Source organism: Felis catus, chromosome A2, assembly GCF_018350175.1.
Source record: "Felis catus isolate Fca126 chromosome A2, F.catus_Fca126_mat1.0, whole genome shotgun sequence".
Taxonomy (NCBI): Eukaryota; Metazoa; Chordata; class Mammalia; order Carnivora; family Felidae; genus Felis; species Felis catus.
The window spans coordinates 163909023-163924562 of NC_058369.1; the positions used below are offsets into that span (position 1 = coordinate 163909023).

General features: G+C 46.3%; 1 long non-coding RNA gene across 1 annotated transcript; it reads right to left on the bottom strand.

Annotated features, from left to right (window-relative positions):
• Positions 1-8052: 8052 nt before the first annotated feature.
• On the bottom strand, positions 8053-11281 carry LOC102899425. The gene is made up of 3 exons (XR_439855.5): positions 10190-11281; positions 9476-9647; positions 8053-8790 (listed from the first exon to the last, which is right to left on the bottom strand). It is a non-coding gene; the product is annotated as an uncharacterized LOC102899425 (long non-coding RNA).
• Positions 11282-15540: the final 4259 nt, after the last annotated feature.

Sequence of the window (15540 nt, forward strand, 5' to 3'; positions counted from 1 at the left end):
TTGTAGAAATTTAGAGGTGAACGTGACAGAGGGATTTGTCTTGGCAAAGGGGCATCTTCAGTCACAACTCCACTCCCATCTCCTGGTGACAGTCTTTTTGTTTTCCCTCCATTGTAATCTTCACTTTCCTTAATGGAGAACTTAGCTTGACAAAGTACTGTCGAGTGCTTGACAAAGTTTCTCCCAGAACCTTGTCCAGGGTCAAAATCAGATGTACTGGCCTATATTTTGTGGAAATATCTTCTGATTTTTTTGTAAGTTTATTTATTATTTTGAAAGGGAGAGAGTGCAAGCTGGGGGAGGGGCAGAGAGAGAGAGAGAGAGAGAGAGAGAGAGAAGAGAGAATCCCAAGCAGACTCTACGCTGTCAGTGCAGAGCCTGATGCAGGGCTTGGTCTCATGAGATCGCGAGCTGAGCATAAACCAAGAGTTGAACTCTTAACCAACTGACCCACCCAGGCACACTGTACCTCCTGCTTTTTGGAACTCAGGACTACGGTTTCTTCTCCTTAGTCCCCAGGTGCTTTCTGCTGTTCCCCACACCCCTTAGAGCACATCATACATTCACCAGTGTCTTCTGTATACTTTTCTCGTCCTCCGGGATATAATTTGTTCAAAGTCGCATGATCCCTCCCACAAAACATGAAAGCTCAGTGCTAGATCCGTGTTATCTATCAATCCTCGAGAATCTTGTTTGACCTTCAGAACAACCTGTGTGCTTGTTGTTATCATCTCAGAGGCAAGGACACAGTCTCAGAGGGTGAGTGTGGTTCTCTCCATTACAGCAGCTGGTCAGGGCAAACCCCAGGTCTTCTGACCCAAAGTCCAATTAATGCAGCCTTCCTCTGGCTCACATTGGCTCTACCCTTCATGCTTTGAAGACCATGATCCCTGGTAGAATAGACGCCGAACGAGAGCTCAGCAGCTCTGTGTTTTCATCGGTTCCATTTCACCATCTGTCCCAGGCAGGGGGCCTCTTTCTTGTTTCTCTGAGCATACCTAAAATCTATTTTGAAAGTTGACCCGCCGTCACCTGGGAGCCTTAGTGCTGGGTGGCCATTAGCTTTCCTGACACTGGTTTTGCCTCTTCCCCTCTTTCATCGTGTCCTATGACCAGTCTAACAAGACTCAAGAATGTAGGTTTGAAGTTAGGCCAACCTGAGCTTGAATCTTGAATCTTGGCAATAGACTGGAGCCGGCTAGCTGTGTGAACTTGAGTGGCTCCATTGATATGTGCCTCGGTTTCTTGGGTAAACACCACCCTCCTGTCTCCCATGCGCTGTGTGGTCCCTCGCATTCCGCTTCAGGGACCCTCTGAGGAGCGGCAATCAGCAGAAGTGATGCTGTGCTGTTCCAGCTCTAGGTCAGAGGAAAACCTCTTTTAAGCTTTGGGAAGCTGTGAGCCATCATGGAAGAAGTCTGTTTGCTTGCTACCATATGAAGAAGCTACGTGGAGAGGCGTGGAGAAGAGGAGGAGGCCCCGCCACCCCAGAATCCCAGCTCAGCCTGGCCTTCCAGCTGTCCACACCAGGGCCACAGCCCCGGTGCACCAACCAGGCCAACCCACAGGTGGAACGCAGCGTCCAGCTGAGTCTAGTCAGCCCACACAATTATGACACCTAGGAAACCAATTTGACAATAAAGTTCATATATTGGAAAAAAAAAAAAAAGAATATGACACCTAACCGGCCACTGTTTTAAGCCTGATCACTGTTTAAGGTGATCCTTGGAATATTAATTGTGGGGGGCAAAGGGTGAACTAATACACTAACAACTAATAGAGTGCCTAGCATGGTGCCTGGCACATGATAAGAGCTTCATATATAAGAACAACTCTTATTTGATTTTGTCAAAACCCCAGGTGGTTTGAGAGCTCCTTTGAGGTTCAAGACTGACCTCTTGAACACATGCTCTTGACAAATAGGTCTTGAGGAGCTATCTGAATCATTGAAGATACAGTGATCTGGATCATCAACACCACGACCAGAGTTACCCTCCATTCACTCTCTACTTGAAGATAATAACTTGGCAGCCAGGGGCTGAACAATTACTAGGCAAATCAGGAGTTGAACCCACTGCCATGATGGCACCTTGGTTTTTGAGATCTCTATTGCCTTTACTCAGTCCCTGCTAAGGCTACCCTGGCTTGGTGTCCTGGAGCCAGGAGCTACTTGTAGACTCTGGGCCACTGGGAAGGTGACCTTCCCAGTGGGAGACAGGCTGTCCTTCTCAGGAGGACCCTGGGAAGACACAGCTTGCTTTGATGTGTAGGGCAAATAGGGTGGAGGGTCTACACTGTCCAGCCAGTCCCTTTGCCTCATACAGCATTTCTACTTCCATTGGCTAATCGTTCCGGTTGGCTAATTGTCCATGCAGGTCTGGACAAGAGAGAGGGTGGACCTGGGATGCCTAATCCAGCTTAGCCAGGGCTGCTCAAGGAATAAGGACAGGTGAAGACTCATCCTACCTTAGTTCATGTGAGCGTCTATAACAGAATACCATAGACCGGATGGCTTATAAACAGAAACTTATTTCTCACATTTCTGGATTCTAGAAGTCCAAATTCAAGGCACCAGCTCATTCAGTGTCTGGTGTGGACCTGTTTCCTGGTGTGTCCTCCCATGGCAAAAAGACTGAGGGAGCTCTCTGGGGTCCGTTTTATAAGGGCACTAATCCCATCATGAGGTCGCCACCCTCATGACCTCATCACCTCCCAAATGCCCTATGTCCATATACCACCACATTGGGATGAAGTTAGTACCAGGGAAATACTGAAATCAACACTCAAGAGGTATCTAATTCAATATTGCCAGACTCTGTTTCAACATATGAATGACAGTGGGGAGCACAGATATTTAGTCGTAGCGTACCCCACCAAGAACATTGGGGTGCTGATCTCCATGCAGGGATGACCCTGGAATTGTCCCCTGGCACACAGGAGTCAGGATAAGTCATGCTGCGGTCATATTCTTTTATAACTAGTCAGCTAAAACTCTTCCTTTGCAGTGATAACATGCAGTTGAAAGCCATTTTCGTACACAAGGTGTCACTTTGTTAAGGTATGAACACGTTGAGACTTTGATGCACGCTGGCGGAAGAATGGAGTCTCACTTTCCACAAGCTCATGAGGAAAGAGCAGCTTGGACACAAAGACTAAGGTCGTTCTGATCGTCATAGTCACCCACACTTCCTGGCGTGTCCTTCCTCAGACTGATCTGGGAGCTGGGGAAGCATGTGTTAGACAAGGGGATTCCAATGAACAAATACCACTGGAGTTCAGGGCCCCAAACACGTTCTCCTAAAGAACTCATTCAGGGATAGACAATGGGCACGGTACAACCCCTCTGTTACCAAATGTTCATGGCTACCATGTTGAAGTTTATTTATTTTTAGAGAGAGGACAAGTGGGAGAGGGACAGTGAGAGAGAGACAGAGAGACAGAGAGAGAATCCCAAACAGGGTCCCTGCCTTCAGCGTGGAGTTCAATGCCGGGCTCGAACCCATGAACTGTGAGATCATGACCTGAGTCGAAACCAAAAGTCAGACACTCAACTGACTGAGCCACCCAGGCACTCTGGGAATATATGTATGTAATGCTCATCTACAAAAACAACCTGTTCTCAGGCCCCTGAGTATCTAACAGTTTCTCTTCTCGTTTATGCATTCAGCAAAGCTTTCTTCGGAGCCAGGTTCTCGGCTCTGTGTGTTACAAGGTGAAGGGGCGCTGGGGTTTTCCCAGAGGAGCCGGGGCCCATCAGGGAGACGGGTAAATGAGCACACACAGGAGCACGGGGAGGGAGTGGTTGGTGCAGCAATTGCAGAAAACACTGGCCAGGACAGAGGCTGGGAATCCAGCTCTGGAAGTTGAGGAGGCCTTCCCAGGAAGTGGCATTTGACCTAAACCTTCCAGGAAGTTGAACTTGGTGGGATGGGAAGGGAAGGGGCATTGAAGGCCGAGAGGCCAGAGTTGGGCGGGGGAGGGGTGTCGGCAGTGGGGCAACCACCACAATGGCCGGAACAAGTGGAGCACGTGGCCCAGAGGCCAGGGTGGCACGTGAGGTCAGAACAGGCAGCAAAGGTCTTCCTGGGCGATTCTAAAACATTGAGACCTTTATCCTGCAGCCCAAGGGAGGTGACAGGATTGAAAGCAGGTGAGTGACATTATCTACTTTGTTTACAGGAGAAGAAAATCAATTCAATTTGTCAAGATGCCCGGCATCAGGAATGTATGAAATTGAACAGATGGGCATAGAAGGTGGGAGAATGAAAGATACAGGGACTGGGGGCTTGATTCTTTGGCACAGAGATGGTGAGTGTTGCCATGAGGATGGGGGGTTAAGGGGAAAGTGGCTAAAGCAAAAATGGCAAATATGTAGCATGAGTGTCCCCATCTCCTTTCCTGTGCCTGTAGCAGACATTGCTAATCAATCACAGCACCGTTTCTTGCAGAGCCCAGTGCTGCAGAAGTCAAAGGAAAAGGTTTCTAGAAGATAGGATGGTCAACAGAGTCGAATGCTCCATGCAGTAAAAATGAACAGGACATAGACCAAAGAAGGCTGGTGAGTTGATGTTCAGGAAGGCTCCAGAAGTTTCTTTCCCCTCGTACAGAAACTATTTTCTGTTGTTTTAGCATTATGTTTATTTTTCCTTTGATAAAAGTAAACTTACAGAATTTGAAAATAATAGTCACCTGTAATTTCACCTTGACTAGTAACATTTTGATGCGTGTATTTCCAATATTTCCTTATGATAGATTTTTTTTTAAATTTTTTTTTCAACGTTTTATTTTATTTTGGGGACAGAGAGAGACAGAGCATGAACGGGGGAGGGGCAGAGAGAGAGGGAGACACAGAATTGGAAACAGGCTCCAGGCTCCGAGCCATCAGCCCAGAGCCCGACGCGGGGCTCGAACTCATGGACCGCGAGATCGTGACCTGGCTGAAGTCGGACGCTTAACCGACTGCGCCACCCAGGCGCCCCCCTTATGATAGATTTTTAGAAGTCACCAAAATACCTAAAGATTTTAAAACTCCTGACATAATAAAGTGCATTTAGGAACATTTTACTAACTGGCATTACCACCAGCAGGGTATAAGTGTGCTAAGTGATGACACAATTTTTGACTATCTTGTTTTTTCTGAAACTGATACAAATCCTTTATGGAAACCAGCTTATAATATTATAACATCATATGATATACGTGTATATGTATATACACACACATATTGGTATATATACTTGTGCATATACACACATATACATATGAATATCTTTCTTCAAATAATCTTCATGTTCTGGGCACCAATATCAATGCAAAAGGTTTTTATCATCCTTCCACAGGACAGTAATAAGCAAATCCCTTTCTCCCTTGCTTAGATGAAGAGAAAAGGAAACATCAAAGGAGCAAATTGCTGACCTGGTAGACTGTGGGTTCTTAAAAATGAATCAGTGAATGAAATACTCTACTAGTGCTTACTTCATTCTTAGCATCACAGGCACATGAGAAAAGTAATATTATCCCAATTTTACAAAGGAAGGGAGCTGAGACTTAATGAGGAGGGTAATTAACTTTCTCAAGGCCATGTAATTAGTAAGTGGTGGAACCAGAATTCACAGGCCCCGCCTGTCTTAGTTGAGAGTCTGTATTTTCTGTCTGTACCATGAACTACATTGGAGAGACAGAGAGAGAGCCAGCTGAGGGGGTGCAGCTGACTCTTTCGGAGGCTCACTCTTGGTTTCTGGTCGCTAATGTCTTGGTGGAGACCCCCAAGCCCCAATAGGAAACCCATCCTCTAAAGGCAGCCAGACTCCCCCTTCTCAGTCTGGGTGTGTTTGGGGACCATTTTAGCTTCTGAGCGCGCTCCAAGCACACCACTCTGCCCAAATCTGCACATGCTCACCATCTCAGGAGCTCTCTGAACCCTATACTTTTGGGGCTTTTATGGAGGCTTCACCACACAGACATGATAGATCATGAAGCCCATCTCCAGCTCCTCGCCCCTCTCAGGAGAGTGGGGGGCAGGGCTGAATGGCCCGAGTTTCTAATCACTGCCATCACCCGGGGAATCCCAAAGGATTCGGGGGTTTTGTGTCAGGAGCCAGGGCTGAAGACCAAATATTAGAAGCTCCTGGCGTACCTAAAACCCTTGTAATTTAGGAGCTCTGTGCCAGGAACCGGAGGCAGAGACCTGTATACATATATATACGTACGTGTGTATATATATATATATATATATATATATATATATAGGTAATATATACAGGTATATATATGTATATATAGGTAATATATACAGATATATACATATATACGTATATGGGTAATATATGCGTATATATACGTATATGGGTAATATATGCATATATATGTATATATAGGTAATATATTGGTAATATATACATATATATATATATATATTTTTTTTCTGTTCTCTCACAGGGTGTTAGCTTGACATGTGGGACAAAAGCTGACTCTCGGGTCAGAGTTACTATATGATTGTGTAACAAAAACCCTTTACTGATGAATTGGGCAATGGGGAGCCTTTTTCTAAGAAGCCTTGAGGAGCGGGATTTCTCCCTGTGATAAACCTTCCTTGAAGAGGCCCTTTGTTTACTGTCCTAGAACCCAGAATCTCGGAGCCTGCTTGGGGCCAACATCCACGTCACTAATGTATGGGCTGCAGAATCCGCCTTCGGTTTTTGCAAATTAAGAGATGCTAGATTTCCCCTCTTCCTGAGGTTGTTCTCTTTCTCTTTCTTTCTCTTGCTTTCACCCACCCTTTCTCGGGTGTGACCAGTGATTCTGTGCACCTGCGAACCTGTGCCCTTCTGGGTCTGGGTGGCCAGGAAGGAAGATACACTCTGTGACCTCAGCACAAAGACCTTACTGTCTTTCACTGCGCCTCGGGCCGCTGGGTGGTTTCCGTGACCCCACTTACCTGGGACACTTCGACTCACAAGCCGGTTTCTCATGCTTCCTCCTTGGTTTCTGTTGGTCACAGCCCCGCTTGGTGATAACCCCAAAGCGGCCATGCTTGGGGGAGGTGGGACCAGATGTGATTGGACCCTGAGGCAGACTCAGCTTCCTGAGTTTCGGGGGCAGCGAAACTTTAGACTGTCCCCACCTACCCTCTGGAAGAGCCCACCGAGGAGACCCTGCCACATGCTCCAGATCTCACTGCCTTATGGTTCCGCCCGAATGGGCCACGGTGACCCACTTACCTAGTTTGGAACCATCCGGAGCCCTTCCACTCTGACCAGAGGGAATTTGACTCTCTCCAATTTTTTCTCTCTAGAGCATTAACTTCCTTCCTTATTTATGTTTTAAGTTGTGATAAAATACACGTGAAATTACCATTTTAACTGCTTTTAAGGGTACAGTTCCATAGTGTTAAGTCCATTCACGCTGTGGTGCAACCATCACCACCCCCCTCCAGAACTTTTTTCATCGTCCGCAAGTATAACCGTATCCCCATTAAACAGTAATCCCCGTTCCCCTCCCCCTGCCCCTGGCAGCCACACTTCGGTCTGTCCCTGTGAATTTTCTGTCTCTAGATATCTCATATGACTGGAATCACACGGTATCTGTGACTGGCTTGTATCACATAGCATAATGTCCTCGGGCTTCATCCATGTTAATGCATGTGACAGAATTACCGTCCTTTTGAAGGCTGAACACTTTCCATGTATGTGTAGACCACATTTTACTTACCCATTCATCCGCCAATAGACACTTGGCTATAGCTTTAATTTAACAAACATTTTTTGAGTGCCAATGATGTATCAGGCACGGTGTTTGCTCCTGGACACGAGATTGCTGTTGAGGTAGACTAGGAGGTCTGTGCCCTCCCACAGGTGATGAAACACTAAATAATAATGCCAAAAGTAATGGCAGTTTCTTCCCAGTTCATGAAGACACCAGTGAGTATTCTTTTTTTTTTTTTTTTATGTTTATTTATTTTTGAGAGAGAGAGAGACAGAATGTGAGCAGGGGAGGGGCAGAGAGAGAGGGAGACCCAGAATCCAAAGCAGGCTCCAGGCTCTGAGCCATCAGCACAGAGCCCAATGCGGGGCTCGAACTCATGGACCGTGAGATCATGACCTGAGCTAAAGTCAGGCACTCAACCGACTGAGCCGCCCAGGCGCCCCAGCCAATGACTATTCTTAATTTATGTACCCTCCACAATTTTTGATAAAACCTTTGGCACCTGATTGAAAAGAATGAACAAGTGGCAGACATGTTCACAGAAAAGCTTGAAACTCACCGTACCCGGTTATAATCTTTATGGGGGAAGCTTCTAATGGTAAGTTTGAATGACAGCTGGAAGATAGCCATGCTTATCACCAGCCGTACTGTTATAAGAACAGCTATGTCCGCATTTCTCAGTGTTCCGTGAACAAGCAGCAGGAGTTTCGGGTTTCCTGGGCCCTTCCAAGGTCGCAGACCCCAAGCACCTGGCCACGGGTCCCCGAGGACACTGTCTGTCCCCTGTGCTTCTGCACTCCACTGATCGATTTTCCTCTTGCAACCATCTCATTAAACCGCGCGTTCTAAACACCGTTCAATTTACCCCCGCACCCTGTGCTGTGTCTTCTTCACCGTGAGCGGTGGCTCTGCAGATTTCTGAACGCGTTCAGAGGGCGCTTGCCTTAGACAGAGGGCAGGCGGGAGCCTCTATCGGCGCCCTTTGTACTCCTGCAAACTTCCCAAGATGCTGTGTGTCCTTAGATCGGTTTATACAGTTACACATCTGGTTGCTGAACTGTTCTAGATCTCCCTCTTGTGGGCCATCTATGGAATGAAACACATTAATTATTTCCAATAGACGTGATGGCGTCTTGTAGGTTATGAGGAGCCCATTTCTGCGAATCCTGTTTTAAACCTATACAAAGTGTATAAAGATCTAAAACTACCCGTGCACCCACGCACCAGCCTTATGAAACCTTAACATTTTGCCCCATATTTACTTTCATTTTTTTAACATTTATTTATATTTAAGAGAGAGAGAGAGGGCTCGGGCGAGACAGAGCCCGAGCAGGCGAGGGGCAGAGAGAGAGAGAGAGAGGGAGACACAGAATCCGAAGCAGGCTCCAGGCTCCGAGCTGTCAGCACGGAGCCCGACGCGGGGCTCGAACTCATGAGTCAAAGTCAGACGCTGAACAGACTGAGCCACCCAGACACCCCTCCATGTTTACTTGAAATCTTCAAAAAATTAAAATAAAGTAGAGAAGTCGCGGGCCCCTGTGTACCCTCCCTTTCTGCACCCTCCAGGTAACCACCACTCTGAATTTGTATTTGTTACACACGGGTTTTTCTATTTCTGATTCACATATATGGGGGTCACACCGGGTGCGTTCTCCCACGCCTGCTTTTCTTCCGCAGTGTTAACGCTGTCGAAGTTCGTCCCTGTGGCTCTGATGCTCTCATTTTCCTCTCCTGTATAGTGTTGATTGTGTGACTGCCACACTCTACTTACCAGGGCTTGCATCCTGGGGTATTTCGGTTGCTTGGAATTTTCCTCACGACGGGCCAGGCCGCGGCCAGCCTTCTTACGCTGCCTCCGGGTACGTTCGTGTGCGTTTCTCTAGGGTCCGCCCTGAGCGCGGATCGCTGGGTCATGCAGCTCGTCTCCGTATTGCCAGATTGCCCTGGAAAGGACCGTCCTGTTTACATCCCCCCATTTTCCTGTCATCTGCCAGCGGGCAGCCAGGCGGGAAGGCGCAAGCCCCACCATTAACTGCGCGCCGCGTTATCCTCCTTGGCATGAACTCGCTTGTTTAGTCATGGAAATAACCTTCCGAGGCAGGAGGCAGGCAGAAGCACGTTTGCCAGAAACCAGAGAGGTCCAGGAATCTGCCCGAGGCCGCAAAGATAACAACAGGCAGAGCAGCAGTAAACCTGACCCACAGCTGTGCCGCGGAGGCCCTCAAAGACTCGGCCAGTGTGGGCTGGGGGTGCAAGGGGGTGCAGCGGGGGAGGGGGTGGATGGAGGGGAGACGCCCCTTCCACTGCCACGTTGCTGAGAGCTGACAAAAGAAAAGATATGCCCTCTAATTTTTGAAATCATGAAAGTCAGCATATAGACCCAAGACCGAGAGCAATAAAATGAACAGGTGGTCAGACGGGAGACAAGCAGGAATGAAAGGCATCTAGATAAAGGGGGAAAAAAACCTCACGGTTAGAAAATTACATCGGAGGGGCGGGTCTTGGTGGCTCCGCTGGTTAAGTGGCCGACTCTTGATGTCCGCGCAGGTCATGATCTCACGGTTCATGGGTTCAAGCCCCACGTCAGGTTCCATGCTGTCAGTGTGGAGCCTGCTTGGGATTCTCTCTCTCCCACTCTCCCTGTCCCTCCACGACTTGCTCTCTCTCTCTCTCTCTCTCTCTCTCTCTCTGTCTCTCTCAGAAAATAAATAAACATGAAAAAATTACGTTGGAAAACTTAATTTTCCAAATTCTGTATTAGTTTTCCTCTCAATCACTAGGAATCCGTGATCCTTTTAAGGTGGAAACCCACTTTCCCCGTGCTTGGAATCGCTGACTTCAGTCCCGTGTGCTGGGGCAGTGGTGGAGGAGGGCATATTTCCAGAGGCCCCGGCCTGGGTAGTTGACTGGAAGCAAAGAGAAAAACAGAAATGAAAGTTGAGTGAAATTAAAAAAAAAAAAAAAAAAAGGGACCAGGGAAACATATGCCAACTCAACAGCTGGTCTCTGCTCAGCCCCCAAAGGATCTGTGCATTGTGTCTCTTGGCTTTGCACACTTTCTAAAGAAACTTCCCCCTTTTATTTTAAGTAAGAGAAGGACTTAAGAAGGACTTCTCTAGAAAACAATGGAAGCTGATATTTCATCTAAGGTTGGACGTGTACTTACAGGAGAAGAATGCCAGGGGCTTGCCTGCTTCTGTTTTAGGTTTAGCCTCTATATTTTACAAAAGTATGCCGACCGTATATCAGCGTGTTTAATGTTTACTTAAAAAGAAAATGACATCTGAAATGGAACAGTCAAAGCGAACGAGAAGTGAATGTTCACAAGTGTTACAGGAAGTCGACAGGAAGCCAAAAGTGTGGTTATGGAAGTGAAAACCTTTTCAAAAAGGACATCAAGAGCAAAGTCGACGAGGGGGCTAGTTTTCTCAGCCTAAGACAAAGGGCATAAATCACTTCATGTACTTTTTTTCCTCCATTTTTTATGTGCGGGAAATTACGTATAACATAAAATTTTATCATCTTAGCCACTCTTAAGTATCCAGTTCAGGGGTATAAAATATATTACACCTCTCTGTCCCCACCGTCCATCCCCAGAACTCTTGTCATCTTGTAAAACGGAACAGTAACTCCCCATCCCCCCCGCCCCTCCCCCACCCCCTGGGAACCACCGATCTATTTTCTCTATGATTTTGACTCCTCTAAACGTCACGCGCAAGTGGCATCATACCTGTCTTGTTGTGTGTGGCTTGTTTCATTTAGCCTCACGTCTTCAAGAATCATTCATGTTGCAGCAGGTGGCAGAATGTCCTTTTTAAGGCTGAATAAGATTCCAGTGCACGTGTTTGAGCATCTCTTATGCTTTGCCTCCCTCTCTGAAACTATTTTGCCCCCTCCCCCTCCCCCCATGGTCTTCTGTTAAGTTTCTCAAGTTCCACATAGGAGCGAAAACGTAAGGTATCTGTCTTTCTCTGCTGGACCTATTTCATTTAGCAGAATGCCCTCCAGTTCCATCCGCGTTGGTGCAAATGGCAGGATTTCATTCTTTCTCATGGCCAAGTAGTATTCCATTATATATATAAACCACATCTTCTTTATCCATTCATCCACTGATGGACATTTAGGCTCGTGCCATAATTTGGCTGTTGTTGAAAGTGCTGCTATAAACATTGAGGTACAAGTGCCCCTGTGCATCAGCACTCCTGTATCCCTTGGGTAAATTCCTAGCAGTGCTATTCCCGGGTCATAGGGTAGATCTATTTTTAATTTTTTGAGGAACCTCCACACCGTTTTCCAGAGTGGCTGCCCCAGTTTGCATCCCAACAGTGCAAGAGGGTTCCCATTTCTCCACATCCTCGCCAGCATCTCTGGTCTCCTGGTTTGTTCATTTTAGCCACTCTGCCCGGCGTGAGGTGGTTATCTCAATGTGGCTTTGATTTGTATTTCCCGCATAATGAGTGATGTGGAGCATCTTTTCAACAAACTCAGGTGAAGGGGGCAGGGAAGAGGGGAACATGGGTGATGGGCATTGAGGAGGACACTTGTTGGAATGAGCACTGGGTGTTTTCTGTAAGCGATGAATCACGGGAATCTACCCCCGAAACCAAGAGCATACTGTATACACTGTATGTTAGCCAACTTGATAATAAATTGGGTTAAAAATAGTAACAATAATAATAAAAGCTAGAAAGTGAAAAAAAAAGAACTATGGCAAGAGGGCGCCTGGGTGGCAAAAAAAAAAAAAAAAAAAAAGATTCCATTGTACGTGGAAAACACATTTTGCTTACTCATTCATCCACTGATGGACACTTGGGTTCCTTCCAGTTTAAGCTATTCTAAATAATGCAGAATCAAGAGTACTGTTTGCCATGTGAACCAAGCTATCGACATCAGAAGTCTCCAAATAGACCTTCTCATTAAATCATTAGTATTTTGAATAACTAACCTAGAACCCTAAAATTCATGTAATTCTCATCTTTAGAGCATCATTGGTAGATGTTCTTGGCATCCCAGAACCAAAGATTCTGTTTTGTTTTGTTTTGTTTAAATTAATTGAAAGAGAAAACCAATTGTTCACCCAAGAGGCCACTGATTAACATCTACCAAAAGCAATTTGGGGGGCACCTGGCTGTTAACCACCTGACTCTTGATTTTGGCTCAGGTCATGATTTCACGGTTTGTGGGTTCAAGTTCCGTGTCAGGCTCTGCACTCACAGCACGAAGCCTGGTCGGGATTCTCTCTCTCTCTCTCTCTCCCAAAATAAATAAATAAACTTAAAAAAAAAAAAGCAATTTTGGTATTATTTATCCAGGGGAACTGGTCTCATTTGGCCAAATCTGTTAATAGAATTTGAACCAATGTCTTGAACAATGTCTTCTTCCCCATTGGAGATGTGAGCCACTCTACGATAGGGACTACAGGTTCTTTCTCTGTGTTCCTGAGGTAGCCTACCACAGGTCTCAGTACACAGTGCCTTTAGCTACTCTAACCGGGAGGTAGGTGTGTAAAGACAAAAAAAAAAAAAAAAAAACAAACTTCCTCCACCCCCAAATATTCACGTTTTGTCATTCTTTTGTCTTACACTCATTGTTATAACCTTGACTCAAATAAGCGAAACACTGGTGTACAATTGAAGCAGTCAGCACATGGTCTATCCAACAAGATGGTCCTCCTTGGATATTAGCCAAACGAAGGTCCGTGCCTGACACTTATTACCAGAGTCTCCCTTCTCCCCAACTCCACATCCCCAGCTCTGGGCCCAAAATAATCCCCCACATTCTAAGATAGCAGGTCATGAATTTCTAGGGGAACCTCTCAAATCACTACCCCACCCATAATTGCCCACTTCCATGGGAAAACTTACTACGTGGTTATTAACGGCCATGCTTAGACCCTGAGATGGTCAGATCCAAAAGGATGGTCACAGTGGATGCTTTTAATGGTTGGGAACCAGAGTGGATGGGGACTGGATTCTTCCGAAGGGTTCTCAAGACAAAGGAGAGCATATGTTGGCAAGTCTGACCAATAGCATATGGAGGAATTTAGAAGAACAGTGTGGGGAAGGTCTGTAGACCTTTGTCGCTGGAGCAAAGAATCAGTCAGAAAGCAGTTTTTAGATGAATGAGCCCAGCAGGGCTGGTGGGAGGGAACCAGGCAGAGCTGGGACTAAGGCTCCTTCATTAATTTTTGATTCTCTTTTTCCCTCCTCCTTCCTTTTGTTTCCTTTTTACCACCAAAGATATTCACCTCTGGACATTGCTTACCAAGTCCTTTGTCTTAAGAGTGACAATTATTTGAGGGTTTACTGAGTGAACGTCTACTGACACCTATCACATGATATAGCATCGTAGAGCACAGAAATGGATGATGGGGCGCCTGGGTGGTGCAGTCGGTTAAGCTTCCGACTTCAGCCAGGTCACGATCTCGCGGTCTGTGAGTTCGAGCCCCGCGTCAGGCTCTGGGCTGATGGCTCGGAGCCTGGAGCCTGTTTCAGATTCTGTGTCTCCCTCTCTCTCTGCCCCTCCCCCGTTCATGCTCTCTCTCTCTCTCTCTCTCTCTCTCTCTCTCTCTGTCCCAAAAATAAATAAAAAAGTTGAAAAAAAATTAAAAAAAAAAAAGAAATGGATGAGTGTGGGGCCCTTTCCTCCAAGAGCTTACAACCCACCCCCCACCTTGCCCAGATGCCTGGGGTAGTACGTGATAATTGGCAAATTTATACTCAGATGTTTTTGCCCATTTTGTTTTGATTTGCATTTCCTATTTCTGCTTCTCCGCCCTTTGGTGTTTGGATTTTTTTCCTGCCCTTTGTTTTAAGCATTGCCTTTATCCCTCAGAAGACACGGGCCCACCTTTATCCCTCAGAAGACACGGGCCCAGAAAGATGGTTTCCCAGTCTGAAGTCTTAACCTAGCTTAAGAAATCCATGTTTCCCTTTTCCTCCTCAGACTGAGAGTAACACTCTGGGCTGCTTTGTTTCTCCTTGTAATTGTTTAATTAGAATCAACTAGGAGGAAACTTGCCTGCTCATTTGAGAGAAAACATGCACTGTTTCAACCTCCTAATTTCCTTTTATCCTTAGGGAAGGTTCCAGGCTTTCTGGTCACCCCACAGGATTTACCTCCATTGTCACACGTGCACTTTGCTCTCACCCCCACGTTCCCTCCCCTCTGCAATCTTTATCTTCCTTCTCTTAACCTCTTCTCTTCAGCACCTACCAGCTCCCTAGTGTCCTCATGAGTTTGTTCTATGCCTTCTGTTTTGTTTTGTTACATTATTCTTTCCCCTAATGAATCGTTTCTGGCAACAGTGCCCCCTGACTCTTGGGTCGGGACACCAGGCTGTAACAACTCAGGACACTTTTTATCTTCTATCTTCCCCTAATTTCTCGCATGACTCTTGCCTCCCTTAAGCAACTCCTGGGTGGTACCCATGACTTCCTTGTCCTTTATACCTACAGAAAAATACCGGACATCTAGAATGTTCTCTGTTCTCTCATTTCTGGTTCTCCAGGGACAACCCAACCCACCACATACTTTGAAGCAGATGTTGGGTCCCCGGCAAAACAGGGTCAGCCTCCTCGGTGAGGGAAAGGTCAAATCTGCTCAGACGCGTTAAGAAGAAATTTCGCAAGCATTTGGCTGAACTTGTGTACTAATATCTAAATATTGAGTAATATAGAGTAAAAAATTAAAAGGCAGCCAAACAACCCCTTGGCTCATCTTTGGGTCCCTTGAGAGGTGTTCTGAAAGCTTATTTTTATCATGTTTATTTCCAAAAAAAAAAAATGAGACTGAGCCTAGATTTTTCCCAATAGGAGGCTTTTCCTATTTCCTTGG